The sequence below is a fragment of the Pygocentrus nattereri genome, chromosome 20 (genome assembly GCF_015220715.1).
Source record: "Pygocentrus nattereri isolate fPygNat1 chromosome 20, fPygNat1.pri, whole genome shotgun sequence".
Classification (NCBI taxonomy): Eukaryota; Metazoa; Chordata; class Actinopteri; order Characiformes; family Serrasalmidae; genus Pygocentrus; species Pygocentrus nattereri.
In genome coordinates this window covers 27,127,591-27,144,264 of record NC_051230.1, presented here as the reverse complement: position 1 = coordinate 27,144,264, position 16,674 = coordinate 27,127,591, and the positions used below count along the sequence as shown (strand labels likewise).

At 42.3% G+C, this 16,674-nt stretch overlaps 1 pseudogene; it reads left to right on the top strand.

Annotated features, from left to right (window-relative positions):
- Positions 1-15,273: 15,273 nt before the first annotated feature.
- On the top strand, positions 15,274-16,451 carry LOC108414921 (annotated as a pseudogene).
- The last annotated feature ends 223 nt before the right edge of the window (positions 16,452-16,674 follow it).

The window sequence follows — 16,674 nt, the reverse complement described above, 5'->3', positions numbered from 1 at the left end:
AAAACTTCTGCAGTCAGAACTGACACAAGCTGTGGTGCCTTAACTGTATGGTGATCAACCATGACCAGGAGATACTCATTTTGCCGAGGACTGCGAGGGAAAGGGCCCATAAAATCCAGACCCCACATGTAACAAGGCTCTACGGGAGCAGTGGACTGCAGAAGCCTGCTGAGCTTGGATATTCTTGGCTTGTACTTCTGTCAAACCTGGCACTGTTTTCTGTACTCCCAGACATCCTTTCTGATGGTAAGCCAATAAGCCACATTGAGTATCCTCATCAGGGTCTTCATTCTGCCTAGAAAAGAAAACAACATTCATACATATTGGTCAATAGTCTAACTCATTACAATTAAATGGCTGTCTGTCTTGTTATTAAAATTAGACACTGCATATTCCTAGCACTTAACAGTAGATATACAGGTAACACACATAACAAAAGATTAATAAAACAAGTAATGTTGCTTACAGACTATATAAATGTTGATAATCAAGCAGACAAGTTTCTTGGGTCCTTTATAAGCACGTCTTTATATTGGTGTTGTGGTGTGCCTTGTTCTCACTACTTGGGGGTGGTTGGCAATGAACTCTAAAAAGGCTAACTTTGTTATACATTCTCATAACAACCTTGTTCTTGGTATCTCCAGACTTCTTGAAATTAATCCCATTGTCAGACAGCAATTCTGTATTGGTGCACACTATAGAATCTTGATTTCTTAGAATTCACAAGTTTAGTTAAAAATTCTGTGAGGCCCGCAACTGGATTCCAGATAAGGATTTATGGCTGCCTGCTATGCCATATGGAGCAAAAGGGGGTTGCTGACCTCCCACAGTGTCCAGGTTCCCAAGGTAACATCCATTTAAGTTGTCAAACTTGTTGGCAACCTAATCTTGATTTATGGCTTCTACCTCAAACTTTATGGAGCCAAAGCTTGTAATTCAGGAATGTGAACAGTTCTCCTAAATACGATTGATTTCAGATCAACCAGATGGTGGTGTTCGCTATGCGGGTGAAGACTTGAAGAGATCACCAGTTGGTCCCTGTGTCCAGCTTTCTCTGGCAGTTTTTGGAAGAGAAAACCATTCTGGAGCACATAGTGGATTTGCTTATGTTCTGTTTGGCCTTGCTTGATATTTTGAATTAGTTGCTGATTCTCTGGGTCTAGTGCCAATCTCTTCTCATGACACTGGGAGTTGGGTTAAAGGTAAAGAAGGTTGACAGATGCCAAGAGGTGCTGCTGGAGGAAGACTGCGTGACAGTGAATCAGGGGCCTCATTATACAGACCTTCACAGTACACAACCTTAAAGTCAAAGCTCTGTAACTTAATGGCCTATCTGGTCAGTTGAAATGATGTCCTTGGCTGATTGAAAACCCAGGTAAGGGCAGCAAGATCCATGACCACAGTGAACTTATGTCCCTCCAGGTATTGCTTACATTTTTGAACTGCCCATACCACTGCCAAACACTACCAAACAAACTTCTCAGACACTGAATAAGCCTGTTCAGCAGGATTAAGCAACAGAGGAGCATAAGCAATGACTTGCTCCTGATCCTCTGCCCCTACTCCATTTTCACTGGCATTGGTCTGAACCACAAAGGGTTTTGAAAAATCAGGGGCTTGCAAGATAAGGGCAGATTGAAGGGCTTTCTTAATATCCCTAAAGGCATTTTGACATGTACTGCCCCAATTCCAAACAGCTCCCTTCTTCTTCAACTGAAGAAGAGGTGCAGCTCACTAGGAAAACTGGGGAATAAAATGATGATACCATACTGACATTCTTTGATGTTTTTCAGCTCAGGATATTCTTGGATGGCCTTGATTTTGTTGGGACTCATCTGGGTGCCCTTCCCTGATACCACATGCCCAAAGAGGGTCAATGATCGCTGCATGAGGTTGCACTTTGAGGTTGAGAGTGAGTCCAGCCTGCTGTAACCTGGAAAAGACTGCTCTGAGATGGGAAAGATGTTCCACATCTGGGGAGTAGAGGGACTAAGGAGCACTTTTTGTCTCAGGTCTTGCAACACAGTTTCCATCAGAAGCTGAAAGGTAGCTGCAGCAAGTCCAAAAGGAAGATGTATAAATTCATATAATCCTCAACAAATAGTGAAAGCAGTCTTTGGTGTGCTGGACTCTTCAAGAGCCACTTGCCAGTACCTGCTTCTCAGGTCTAGTGCACTGAAAATGCTAGCATCATGCAAGGACTCCAAGATCTCCTGTATCTGAGGCATGCGGTAGGCATCTACATGAGCATTTAACCCACAATAATCAAAACAACAGCTAATTCCACCATCTTTCTTCAGTACCAGAACAACAGGGGAGGCCTAAGGTGAGATGGAAGGCCTTATGATGTTCTTCTCCAGCATGTCATTGATTTCCTGTTCAATGAACTACTGCTTCTCCAGTGACATTCTACAGGCTTTCTTTCTGATGGGTATTTGGTCATTTGTGTTAATCTGATGCAGGAGTCTGGAAGTGAAACCAAATACATCACTACACACCAGGGTCCATTCAAGCAATAAGTCATGGAGTCTCTCTCTGTCCAAAGTGTCTACATCAGCTCGGTCTCTCAACAGGTCAAGGTGTTGTAGGGTTTGTTGAGAAATATTGGGCAATGGCTGGGCCATATACAGTTGCAGGGTATCTTGCAATGAGTTTGGGATTTTGCTAAATGGATAAACCTGGGAGACACCATCTGCATGTGGTAACTCATAGGAGGATCGCTGGAAGTTAATGGTCACCGCAGCACTGTGCTGGAAGTCCATGCCCAGAACCAAAGGAAATCCTAGATCTCTGTTACCCAGCACATACAATTTCAGATTCAGCTCACAATCATGGAACCTGCAGTCTCTTTAAACCACACCTAAAGCACTCTGCATTGTCCCATTGGCAAAGGAAAATGTTTACTCTCCTGAAGGTTTCCAGACCTCCCCAAGTGCCTTCAACTTCTCCCAAAGAGAATACCTTATGAGGGAATAAGTGCTCCCTGTGTCCACTAGTGCATGTATTATTTGGGACTTGATCTTAATAGGAAAAGTGGGCAGTTTGTGGGCTGGAGGTTAGGGAGCTGGCCCTGTGACCGGAAGGTTGCCGGTTCAATCCCCAGGGCCGACAGTTCATGACTGAGGTGTCCTTGAGCAAGACACCAAACCCCCAACTACTCCCCGGGCGCCGTGAATAGGGCTGCCCCCTGCTCCAGGCAAGTGTGCTCACTGCCCCCTAGTGTGTGTGTTCACTAGTGTGTATGTGGCGTTTCACTTCACGGATGGGTTAAATGCAGAGGTGGAATTTCCCCGGTTGTGGGATCAAAAAAGTATCACTTAACTTAAAGCAACTGGCTGCCTTGGGTTAGTTCTGCTCACAGGTTGTTCCTCAGCAGCAGGCATATGTTAGGCCAGAGTTTTTTTTACTTGTTGGGGAAAGGAGGTCTCTTTTTCTGTACTTCACTGTTAGCACACGCATAAAAGGACTTCATCTCAGACATCTCTCTTTTAATTAGGGTTCCTACTCTCACTAAATCTGCCACGGTCTTCAGTGTACCTCAAAAGGCTAGCCAGGCAAGGATTACAATTTCTCAGAATGGCTTGGACAATGTCTCTTTCTGCCATCTCATATGCACCTGAGGCACAGAACATGGTACTGGAAGGCAAAGTCTCTGAGGCTCTCTGTGGTCCCTTGACACCTTTCATGAAGCCTTCTTTCTACTTCTGCCTCATAATCATCTATTAAAAGGGTTTTAGAAACACAGCTTTGATCTGTGGCCAGGAGCTGATATACTTTCTTTCTGCAGACCACCAGAATTTAGCAGTCTCCTCCAGAGCAGATGTTAAGACTGCAAACAATTCAGCCTCACTCAGGAGGTGGACAGCTAAAAACTCTTCACACTTCTCCACAAAGGTGACTGATCCATGTCCTCATCTCTGCTTCCATACTTGGGAGAATCAAGACGTATAGAGGGCTTAGAGTGAATAACAGTAAACGTTTCCTGCAGATGTAGGGGTGAAGGAAAGCTCTGTCTGTGCCTTGGCTGTGGTTCAGAAACACCAGCTTCAGTTGGATCCCCATCCATGCTTGAAATGGAGTGGTGGACTGGAAATGCAGTAGGAGTGGAATGGTGGAAAGGGACAGTTAGGGATAGTAGAAAGTTAGGCATAGTGGACAGGAATGGGAGTGGATAGCAGGCTGTCAATCTTCTTATCTCCGTGTTTGAGACAGCTCACTACCAATTGACCCAGGTCCTTTAATTTCAGCTCTGCAACCTCCATAATGTGCATAGTCTCTATTTCCAATGTGTAGCACATCTTCTCCTCCAAAGCATGTTTCTTTCTGGTCAGATCCTGGTCCCCCAGTCTACTGTCCAGGTAATACATGATGCGCATTCTATCTTACAGTGCTGCCAACCTCTGCTAACACCAATTGCTGGAGAAGTCTGACTGATCTCATCATGAAAGAGGAGCTCAGGTGGAGGTGGAGGAATGTCTAGATTATCCCCTTCACTGATCTCATCTTCCTCTTCCTCAGAGTCCAGACACAGATTACTAAGTGTCCTAATGATGTCATTAAGAGGTTCTGACCTTGAAACAAAAGGACCAGCAGTGTAGTCAAGTAGTAGGCTAGGTCCATCCACTACCTCAGGCTGAGTGGCTGCCATGTTGTGTGGTGGTTGGAAAATGCTTGTGATTATTAATCAGAAATGGGAAGAACAAAGAAGTTAAAGTCAATCCCCGTACAGGCCATGAAATATATAAACCCAGCAGGACCTTTTTGCTACTGAGTTCATCAAAAATGCAGGGAACATCTTGGATTACACTAAATGAATGGACAAGCAAATGAGAAATACAAAAAAGATGATATACCTTTTTTGGTGTTATTGCAAAGATAAAAATGTGAACACGCAAAATGAATCAGTCTATCCTATCTCTACACAGACATAAGTAATTTAACCCACAACTCAACACACACAAATAAAAAAAAAGAGAGAAAAAAATAATCAATGAGTCCATGTGGGCCTGAGGCCTCCTCAAGAGTGCCAAAGTATTATTAAAAACAGCCAAACCAGTCCCCTATTTTTTTTTGAGTGACAGTGATGTGTGGAAACTGAGTTAGTCCCACAGTAGAATGTCCATCGCATTACACACATATTGAATCTTCTCAGCTTCTCACATGCCTCTCTTGTCATCAGCAGTTCACAAATATGAACTTCAACCACCTTCTGTAAACACAGCTATTAACTGAAAAACTAAAAATGTGGCCTACTAACACAAACTTAGCTTAAGTCCCAAACAAGCCTCAACATAATGTTTGTACCTAGCACAAAGAAAAAAAAAAAAAATTCAACACTTAGTGAATGAAAAGGGAATGGAAGTTCCTCAAAGGACTGGGAAAGTTGAACAGCAGACAACAGAGGTTTGTTTGTTGGAGTCCATGCTACTCAAATTCTTCTTTGCAAGCATTGTATGCGATATTTAACACACTAAGATGAAATAGCTCCCTCTAGAGGCCTGGATGCATTAACATATATAGCCTCATAACCAAACACAAAACGCAACTACTGGAACAGAGGTAAATCTGTAACAACTGGACAACATTGGCTTCGCTATTTTTCTCTGCACAATTGAATTTCACTTGGATTATTTGATTCAAATGTGAGAGATCTGCAGTATAGATCCCAACTTTCAGTTCATAGTGTAGCAATAATATAATATATTCTGTGCATTTCATATTATATACACTTTACTGCCCCCCACATTATATATATATATATAATTCTTTATTTTTATATAGCGCTTTATCAAGGACCCAAAGATTGAAAGTACATAGATAACACACTAACACAGACAACAAGAGCACAATACTACAAACAAAAAGACAAGGCAGTAAATGGGAGGTCATATGAAAGAGCAAAACAGAGCAAAATAGACTGAGGGCAGGTTATGAGTGTGGTGGGGCAGACCAGTTATATAAGAAATGCTGGATAATGACAGGGTCAGACATTGAAGGCATAAGGGAGGTTATAAGCAAGTGCGAAAAGATAAGATTTCAGGTTAGACTTGAATATGGAGAGTGAATTGGATTGTCTGACCAGTAGTGGAAGAGAGTTCCAGAGTCTACGGGCAGATCTGGAGAAGGCTCGGTCACCAAAGCCTTGGAGGTTAGACGGAGGGACGGTAAGTAGTCCAGCTGAAGATGACCTGAGAGAGCGGGGGGGTTTATAGGGAAGGAGAAGATCAGACAAGTAAGAAGGGGTAAGGCCGTTAAGAGCTTTATAGGTGAGGAGAAGAATTTTGAACTGTATGCGATATTTCACAGGAAGCCAATGGAGACGTTGGAGAACAGGGGTAATGTGATGATGGGAGCGAGTGTGGGTGAAGAGACGGGCGGCAGCGTTCTGAACCATTTGAAGTTTGTGAGTGGAGGAAGAGATGTTGCGCAGATGGAAAAATGAAATTTTGACAATGGAGTTAATATGAGCAGTGAACGAGAGAGTTGAATCGAGGATGACACCCAGATTTCGGATCAGTGGGGAAGGAGAGATAACTACATCATCGATGCAAAGTGTGAGAGGAAGAGTTTTCGTGAGGGTGGATTTGGATCCAATGAGAATGAATTCTGTTTTGCTACTTTTTAACATAAGAAAGTTATGTTTCATCCAACTCTTGATTTCAGATAAGCAGGTTTCTAAGTGAGAGAGGGGTGGATTATGAAATGATTTGGTGTTGAGGTAAATCTGTGTGTCGTCTGCATAACAGTGAAAATCAAGATTGTATCAATGTAGTATGTGACCAAGGGGAAGGATATATACAATGAAAAGGAGAGGTCCAAGGACGGATCCTTGTGGGACCCCTTGCGAGACAGCAGAGGTAGAGGAAGTATGACCAGAGAGGGTGATAAACTGCTGCCTATTGGTCAGGTAGGATGTAAACCAGTCCAGGGGAGTACCGTCAATGCCCAGTTCATGCAGACGTGACAGGAGAATGGAATGACTCACTGTGTCAAAGGCTGCACTTAAGTCAAGCAGTAACAAGATGAAGAAAGCACCAGCATCTGCAGACATAAGGAGATCATTAGTGACCTTAATTAGAGGTGTTTCAGTACAGTGGAATGGACAGAAACCAGACTGGAAAGGTTCAAAGAGATTATTAGATATTAGGTGTTCTTGCAGCTGACTGGCAACAGTTCGTTCAAGAACTTTGGACAGAAAGGGAAGGTTAGAGATAGGACGGTAATTATTTAGGTCAGACGGGTCAAGGCCTGGTTTTTTAAGGATGGGTGTTACAGCGGCAATCTTATAGATTGAAGGAACCTGGCCTAGGAGCAATGATTGATTAATAATGATGGTAAGGTGAGGGACCAGGACAGGTAGACTGGCTTTAGTTAAGGTTGTAGGAAGTGGACCAAGAGAGCAGGTTGTGTTCTTGTAAGTAGTTATGATATTAGCAATGAAGGAAGAGTCAACAATGTTAAAGGCAGAAAGAGAGGAAGAGAATGGTTTATAGCCAGGAGGAAGAGTAGAAGGAGAAGATTGAAAAGGGATATCAGCAGTAGCGATTGCCAGGGAGCTATTAATGTTTGCAATTTCAGATTCAAAGAAATGTAAGAATGTGTTGCAAAGTTCAGAAGAAGCAGCTACAATGCCACCAGGGGGTTTAAAAAGCTTGGTGACTGTAGAGAAGAGATGACGGTAGTTTGTGCTGTCTTGATTGTTAATGAGGCTAGAAAGATAAGTAGACTTAGTAGTATGTAAGGCATCTCTGTAAGTAGATATGTGTTGTTTATAAGCCTCACCATGAACAGTGAGCTTCGACTTCTTATAAAGTTGCTCCAGACGGCGAACAACCTGCTTCAAAGTATGGAGCTCACCAGTATACCAAGGAGCAGGAGTGGAAAAAGACACAGTTTTGGTCTTCAGAGGACCTAGTGCATTTAGAGCCTCAGAGAAAGCCTCATTTAACAACATAGCATGAACTTTAGGAGAAGAAGGAGCAGAGTCAACAGGAAAGGCAGAAGAAATGGACTGGATAAGACAGAGAGGATCGACAGACTGAGTTTTACGGAAGGAAATACTCTTTTGAGTGGATTGACGGGGCACAGCCAGAGGAGCAGTAAACAGAATCAGCTTGTGATCAGAGAACGGGAACAGCAGAGGATGTGGATTAATAACAGACAAGGAGGAAGAACAGACTAAGTCGAGGGTGTGACCTTTGTCATGAGTGAGAAAATGTACATGCTGCGCAACATGGAAGCAGTCAAGAATTGCAGTAAATTCCTTAGCATATTTACAGTCATGAGAGTTTACATGGATATTGAAATCACCAACTAGCAGCAGGCGGGGAGAAATTTAACAGACCAGTGTGAGTAACTCAGATAATTCAGAAAGGAATGAAACATTAGGTTTTGGGGGACGCTAAAGTAACAGTGCAATAACAGAGCCAGGTAATTTAAGAGCAATATATTCAAAAGAAGTGGGGGATGTAAAGCAAACTTCTGTGATGTTGACTTTAATATTGAAAATCACAGCTAGACCACCTCCTCTTCCAGAAGAACGAGGTTTGCAGATATATTTGAAATTAGGTGGGGGTCGCCTGATTAAGAGCATAGAAATCACCGGCTTGTTGCCAGGTTTCAGTTAGGAAAATATGTCAATACAGTTGTCCAGTATAAGCTCCTGCAGCACTGATGATTTGTTGGACAGGGAGCGAACATTCAGCAACCCAAAAGTGGTACCAGGAGAAGTGGGAGGGAGACAGCGCAAGTTATGCAGGTTAGCGCTTCGACGCACAGAGAACACCATTGGGCCAGATGTGGACCAGAATGAGGGTATAATAGTGCCATGAGTGTGGTGGATAGTTCTTTTGCGGTGTTGTCCTGAGCCACGGTGGACAAAACGGTGATGGCGTAGTATTCCAGCTCTACTGGCAGAAATAGCAGTGGCTTTAGGGAGGTGGTAGAAATTGTTCAATTTGCGCAGTTCATTAGCTCTATAGAATAAGAGCTAAGGACAGTAAGGAGGTGCTGAGCAGTACGGACTGTGCACATGGCCAGGAAAAACTGGGGCATTTAACAGCAACGTCAAGGCAAGTAATGAAAGCATCGAAGAATAGGAGAGTACATATAATCAGCAATAGTGGAAGCAGCCACACTCACTCAGTTGTCGTGTAGTGCAGGATCACAGCGGTTAAGTAGCCACATTCAATCAGTATTCCGAGCAGAACTTCCAGTTGGCGGGAAGGCAGAGCAGAGTACAGCCGCAGCAGTGCAACCACCTCCAGTTGGTGGTGCAGCCACTTTCAGTTGGCGGGAAGGCAGAGCAGAGTACAGCTGTGCTGGTGCAGCACCTCCAGTTGGCGGGAAGGCAGAGCAGAGTACAGCTGCGGCGGTGCAGGCACTTCCAGTTGGCGGGAAGGCAGAGCAGAGTACAGCCACGGCGGTGCAGCCACAACAAACAACAAAGAGCGGCCAGAGAGTCACACAGGAGACACAGGGAGAAGCAGCAGTCACACGTAGACGCCAGTGATACTCTCGCCTGGACAGACAGACGGACACAGGACACATTATATATATCTTCTTTTTTCGGCTGCTGCCTTTACGGGTCGCCACAGCGGATCATCTGCCTCCATTTTGCCCTATTCATTGCCTCCTCTACTTTCACACCAACCATCTCCATGTCCACCTTCATTACATCCATAAACCTTCTCAGAGGTCTACCTCTTCTTCTACCCAGCAGCTCCATCTCCAACATTCTTTGCCCAATATATCCACTATTCCTCCTCGACACATGTCCAAACCATCTCAACCTGGCCTCTCTGGCTTTATCTCCAAACTGCTCCACCTTCACTGTCCCTCTGATCTGCTCATTTCTAATCTTGTCCATCCTTGTCACTCCCAACGAAAATCTCAGCATCTTCATCTCCGCCACCTCCAGCTCAGCCTCCTGTCTTTTAGACAGAGCCACAGTCTCCAAACCATACATCATAGCAGGACTCACTACTGTCTTGTAAACCTTCCCTTTCACTCTTGCTGCTATCCTTCTGTCACACATCAGCCCTGACACCCGTCTCCACCCACTCCATCCTGCCTGCACCCTCTTCTTCACCTCTTTTCTACACTGTCCATTGCTCTGGATGATTGACCCAGGATATTTGAAGTCATCCACCTTTACAACCTCTACTCCTTGCATCTTCACCTTTCCACCTGCCTCCCTCTCATTCACACACATGTATTCCGTCTTATCTCTACTGACCTTCATTCCTCTCCTCTCCAGTGCAAACCTCCACCTCTCCAGATTCTCTTCCACCTGCTCTCTACTCTCACCACAGATTACAATGTAATCTGCAAACATCATGGTCCATGGAGCCTCCTGCCTGACCTCATCTGTCAACCTATCCATCACCATTGCAAACAAGAAGGGGCTCAAAACTGATCCCTGATGTAACCCTACCTTCACCTTGAAACCATTTGTCACTCCAACTGCACACCTCACCACTGTTTCACTACCCTCATGCATGTCCTGCACCACCCTAACATACTTTTCAGCTACACCTGATTTCCTCATACAGTACCACAGTTTCTGTCTTGGCACCCTATCATATGCCTTCTCTAGATCCACAAAGACACAATGTAGCTCCTTCTGACCTTCTCTGTACTTCTCTACCAACACTCTCAATGCAGAAATTGCATCTGTGTTACTCTTTCTGGGCATGAAACCAAACTGCTGCTCACTGATCTGAACCTCTCGCTTTAGCCTTGCTTCAACAACTCTTTCCCATATCTTCATCGTGTGGCTCATCAACTTTATACCTCTGTAGTTACTGCAGCTCTGCACATTACCCTTGTTCTTACAAATGGGCACCAGTACACTGCTTCTCCACTCATCAGGCATCCTCACACTCTCCAGGATTTTGTTAAACAACCAGGTTAAAAAGTCCACTGCCTTCTTTCCTAAACATCTCCATACCTCCACAGGTATGTCATCTGGACCAGCTGCCTTTCCATTCTTCATCCTTTTTCAAGCTGCCCTCACTTCCACCTTACTAATTCTCTGCACTTCCTGATCCACTATGTCTCCCCCGTTGTCCTCCTCTCTCTCTCGTTTTCCTCATTCATTAGTTCTTCAAAGTACTCCTTCCATCTACTCATCACTCTTTGTTCACTGACTAGTACATTTCCCTCTCTATCCTTTATCAGCCTAACCTGCTGTACATCCTTTCCAGCTCTATCTCTCTGTTTAGCCAAACGATACAAGTCCTTTACTCCTTCTTTACTGTCCAGCCTCTCATACAGCTCATCATAGGCCTGAGCCTTTGCCTTTGTCACCATTCTTTTTGCCCCACTCGATCATTTTACGTAACCTACCACTTTGTGGCTGAGTTGCTGTCGTTCCCAATCACTTCCACTTTTTTTTTATAATTTCACTGACAGTTGATTGTGGAATATTTATTAGTGGCGAATTTTCATGACTGGACTTGTTGCACAGGTAGCATCCTATCAAGGTACCACGGTGGAGTTCACTGAGCTCCTGAGAGCGACCCAATCTTTCAGAAATGTTTGTAGAAGTAGTCTGCAATGACTAGGTGCTTGGTTTCATATATATATATATATATATATATATATATATATATATATATATATATATATATATATATATATAATGTTGTCAGCGACTGCTTTCCAGTACCTGAAACGAAAGATGGAGAAAAATCCCTGGCTGACAGCTGAGGAACTGTGACAGGACTTGTCAGAGGGAGGTACTCAGCTTTCGGCCCAGACACTAAGGCACACACTGTGAGATGGCGACTTCCGTACCAGAACTCCCAGGCGCACCGCTCTGCACAAGAAGCACAAGAAGAGTCGACTTCAGTATGCCAAAAACCATGTGGACAAACCACAAATGTTTTGGGACTTACACACTTACACAATATATATATATATATATATATATATATATATATATATATATATATATATAAACAATTAAGTTAATTTAAGATCAGTGTGTTCTCATTATATCAAATGTTTAATATTTCAATATTACATAACAATACTATTAGCAAAAATACTGTCATATATTTATTCCTTATGCATGTGCAGTGTAGGCACAAATTTACTTCCCATTACAATGGCAGAGTTTATTCTTCTCTGTTTGTCCTTGAAATTATTATTTTGATCTGCATGCTGCTTTCAAGTTTGAGTTATACAGCACATATATTTTAATTAATTCCATGAATTTACTTTTAAAGGTGTGTTCCAGAAACCTCCTGTCTTACTAATAACTCCCACCAGACGGAGCCTCATTGTCAATAAGCGTCAAAATGTTGTCAATTGAAGTGATAGTCGCCCCTCTAATCTATGCGTGGTTAGGTTTTCACGTAAGGTTTGTGTGTGTGTGTATGTGTGCACGCAGGTGTGTGTGCCTGTGTGTGCATATGTATGTGTGTGTATGTGTATGTGCTTATGCGTGTGTGCGTCTGTGTGAATGAGAATGAGTGTGTAGAGCCTGACTCTGATAGCTTCCCTTGAGCCAGACAACCTTGACACAGATTAGCTCTAGGCACAAAAGAACATCTCCAAGAACATACACTGGCATATATTTCTGATTCTTTTAAAATACCATTAAATAACCTATAGTTGGAAAGGCAAGATCCCCCAAAAAATATACAGTTTGGTGGTCAAGATCCCCAGATCACTTACACACACATGCAATTACATGACAGAAAATATCCTGTTACAACTGTCAATACACACTTGTATAACATGAATAAAATGAATAAAAACTGTAATCAATACATGTAAATGTTAACGACAGAGTTACAATGTGCATTTTGTAACATGGCTGCAGGAATTCTATTCAGAATCTATTCTATTGAGCCACATAAGGAGTAGTGAGAACACTACTCAACACCTTTTTGCCCTTTTTCTGACTTAATTTCAGAAGTGTTTCCATTAAATCCTCTGCACTTAACCTGATTTTATTGTTAACTGGCCTAAAAAGGAGTAAGATTACACATAACTCTTATTTTCTGTAACTATATTAAACTAAATATACTTGTTCTTTTGGGATAAAGACTCAATCTATTATATTTTGTCTTGTTTTGGCTTCCACTGTTTGGATGTTTTGTGCTGGTTAAAATCATCTGCTCAATGACTCAATAATGTAAATGTCCATCACAGTTTAATATAATCACTTTCATTTTTCAATTCCATTCAGTGCCCCTTGGAGTAAGCATTTATCAATGTTTATGTATGTTTGTGTCAGTTGTCATAATGGGCTAATGAAGTTGTTGTGTGCCCTACGGTGAAGTGTTACCACATTTCCCCTTTCATAAGGAGATCTCAAGTTGACAGCTGTTCATTGCCAAAAAGCACAGTTGGCCTCATTGTCTCTTGCTGGGCAGGATGGTCCTCTGTCTCTCCATATCACTCTGTATCAGACTAGTCAGCAAGGCCTTCTATTAGGCCACGTGGCAGTGAATGTTCTCCTCCATGCAGTGGTACAATGCAATATACAATACTGGTGATATATAATGTAACACAGGACATTTAACACGAGAGATTCCATGCACTGGAAGTCTGTCCTGGGGTGAAGACACACAATCTTTGTATTCACCTGAAGGAGTTATTCTCCAAATGATAAAAATGCTTTGATATGTACAAGTAGCACTCAGACCCTATTGAGGGAAAGTCTTGTCATTAGAGAAGACTGGAAGTAAGAGTGAGCTGTGTTAATATAGGATGAAAAGATATACCACTCTGCTGAAGTTTACTTGGCCAAACATTTCTGGTTACTGTACCTGTAGCAGCTCATTGATCTTATCCTGATGTTTTAGGTTAGGAGCTTTCAGTGATTGGCAATCTTCTCCATAACACTCAACAGTGTATGGTAATGACAAGAGAGCAGAATGGTAGAAAACTACTAGGAGAAGGAGAAACTCCCTGAGGTCAGTACCACTAGACAAGGATGAGCACCTTACCAAAGCTTGAAACATCAGTAGCTTCTTCAGTACCGTCATACATTAGTGTGTGCCACTACCACATGTGCCCCCAGGTTTCACAACTGATTGGGGCTCCACTATGGGCAGCCCACAGTAAGCCACATTTTTAGCCCACAGTGGCCTCTGCTACAGTTAACACTGTATACTTTAATCAGTCACTCTTAACAGGACTCTCTGTGTTTCTTTGCTGAGCTGAGTAACTGCCCATCCTGTATGGTCTGATACTGTTGTTTCATCTGTCTTAATCGAGTGCCTACTCCTCACCAGTCAGTTTGACTACCATGGAATTTCTGCTGCAAAATGCTGTGCAAACCTGATTTACATCCCACTGACCATCCTGATGATACTGCTGAATATTTTTAATCATAGTGAAGTATATCCTCACAGTCATACCTTATCCTCTGCTGTTATTGTTTTGCTGTGTAGTGTCAACCAGAAGAGGATGGGTTCTCCTTTTGATTCTTGGTTCTTATCAAAATCCTGCTCTTAGGGAGTTTTTCCTTGCCACTTTTGAGACTGGCCTGCTCATGGGGGCTCAGACTCAAATTTTTTTCTCTATAAAACTGCTTCATTACAATACCTGTTAAAAAGTACTATATAAATAAACTTCACTTGACTTGACTTGATTAAGGGTTTATGGGGCTGAGGGTGAAGTTAATTCTCCTACATAGCGTGCATCTAGCTTCATGCTTACTGAGGCTCATTTCTCAGCTAAAGGCTGTGTGGTTTTCTACTGGTTAAACGCTTAAAACTATCATCATAAGCGACAAAACCATCAGCTCTGCAGCTCTGAACTGAAGCAGCCATTGAGAAGTCTTTTTGATTCAAATATAAAACGGATGTCCTCTCTGCTGGTTTTATTTTCAATAGCTGTTGTTAGCATACAGAATTACCCTTGTGTACCAAAACCTTTCAGAATTGTATGATATAGAATACCATCAGATATTCATTTTGTGTTTCTTTCTCATGGAGATGGACTGGATGACACTGGCTTCTTAGTTTATCTCTGCACAGTTGATTTTGACTGGGTTTATTAGACTTAGTCTTGAGTTCAATAATACAAATGCCAAATTTCAATTTCAAAAAGATGAAATTTGACCTGTGCAAAACTTATGGCACAATTCATATTTTATCCAATAGTGAAAAAGCAGAAAATACATAAACGTTTGATCTAACAGAGGTGCATTTATTTTTACTTGATTTCTTGCTCTCTGAGATTTTGTTTCATGCACTTTATCAGTACTCAACAGATATACACTTGTTTTTTTTGTAATTCACAGAATCAAGAGGCATCATGAATTCAACCCCAGCGGCAGAAACAAAGAACCACACTATGAGTCAGACATCGAGTCCATCATCCTGCAGGGATGCAGAGTGTATTTTCTACGCAGTAACAGAAGTGATCATCTGTGTCCTGGGTATTGCTGGAAATGGTTTGGTGATCTGGACTGCAGGAATTAAGGTGAAGAAGTCAGTTGTCAGCACCTGGTACCTGAGTCTAGCTGTGTCTGATTTCGTATTCTGCTCCACTCTGCCCTTCAGTGTCGTCTATGTGGTCAATAAAGATTGGACTTTGGGGGTTTATATGTGCAAGTTCATATATTTCATGTTGTGGCTCAACATGTACAGCAGCATCTTCCTCCTCGTCATCATCAGTGTGGACCGCTGTGTGCTTGTTATGTTTCCTGTGTGGGCTCGGAACAAGCGCACCATAAGAAAGGCCTCAGTGATAGTTGTGCTAGCTTGGATCGTTGCAGCAGTGTGTAGCACACCATCAGCTGTTTTCAGAGTCATTCGTCATTCTACCTACAAGCAGCAAACAACGTGCATCCACAAATATAGTTATATGAAAAATTATATTGCCACTGTAACATGCCGATTTGTTTCTTCATTTTTGATCCCATTTCTGATCATGTTCACCTGTTATGTTCTCATCATTAGAAAGCTGTTCAACCAGAGGGTGAGGTACATAAAGCCCTTGAAGATCATGACTGTGCTGATTTTTGCTTTCCTGATCTGCTGGCTACCATATCACACTGTTTTTTAAATTAAATTACATAACAAGTATGTATCAATAACCATACAGCACTTTAGTTTCATTCTTGTCAGTGCCAACAGCTGCCTGAACCCATTTCTTTATGCATTCATGGGGAAAGATGTTAAGGAGCAATGTTACGCCTTTCGATCAAAGATTGAGAACGCAATCAAGGAGGAGGAGGACCAGAACGCCAACCGAGGGACAGCTGTTACTGCCTCTGGTGAATTTAATTAGCATCAAAAAAGACTCAAAAAATGTTCAGTTATTTTTTCTTTTAAAAGCGCTTTGTTTCAAGCCCTCAGTTATTACTGAATCCTCAAAAAAAGACTTTTTTAAAATGTTCTATATTTCAGTGGAGAGCTCTGCCAGATCTGTACTTTGTTTTGAGGAAGAAAAGGGAATCAGCAGCTCTCTTTCTCTTTTTTGAATGCATGACTTTAACAAATATTGTATGTAACATAATAATGTATGTTCATATGTAACAGCTGACAGAGAAGAATTTAAAAGGAAGATGTTCAAGTAGATAACATTAACATGGGTAATGTGGTAACCCAAATGGGGGCCATAGAACTTTAACTTATCCAGATATTGTATTGTATGAGATCCAGCTGCATTCTGCATAGACATTTATGTTAAGAATATCTAATCATT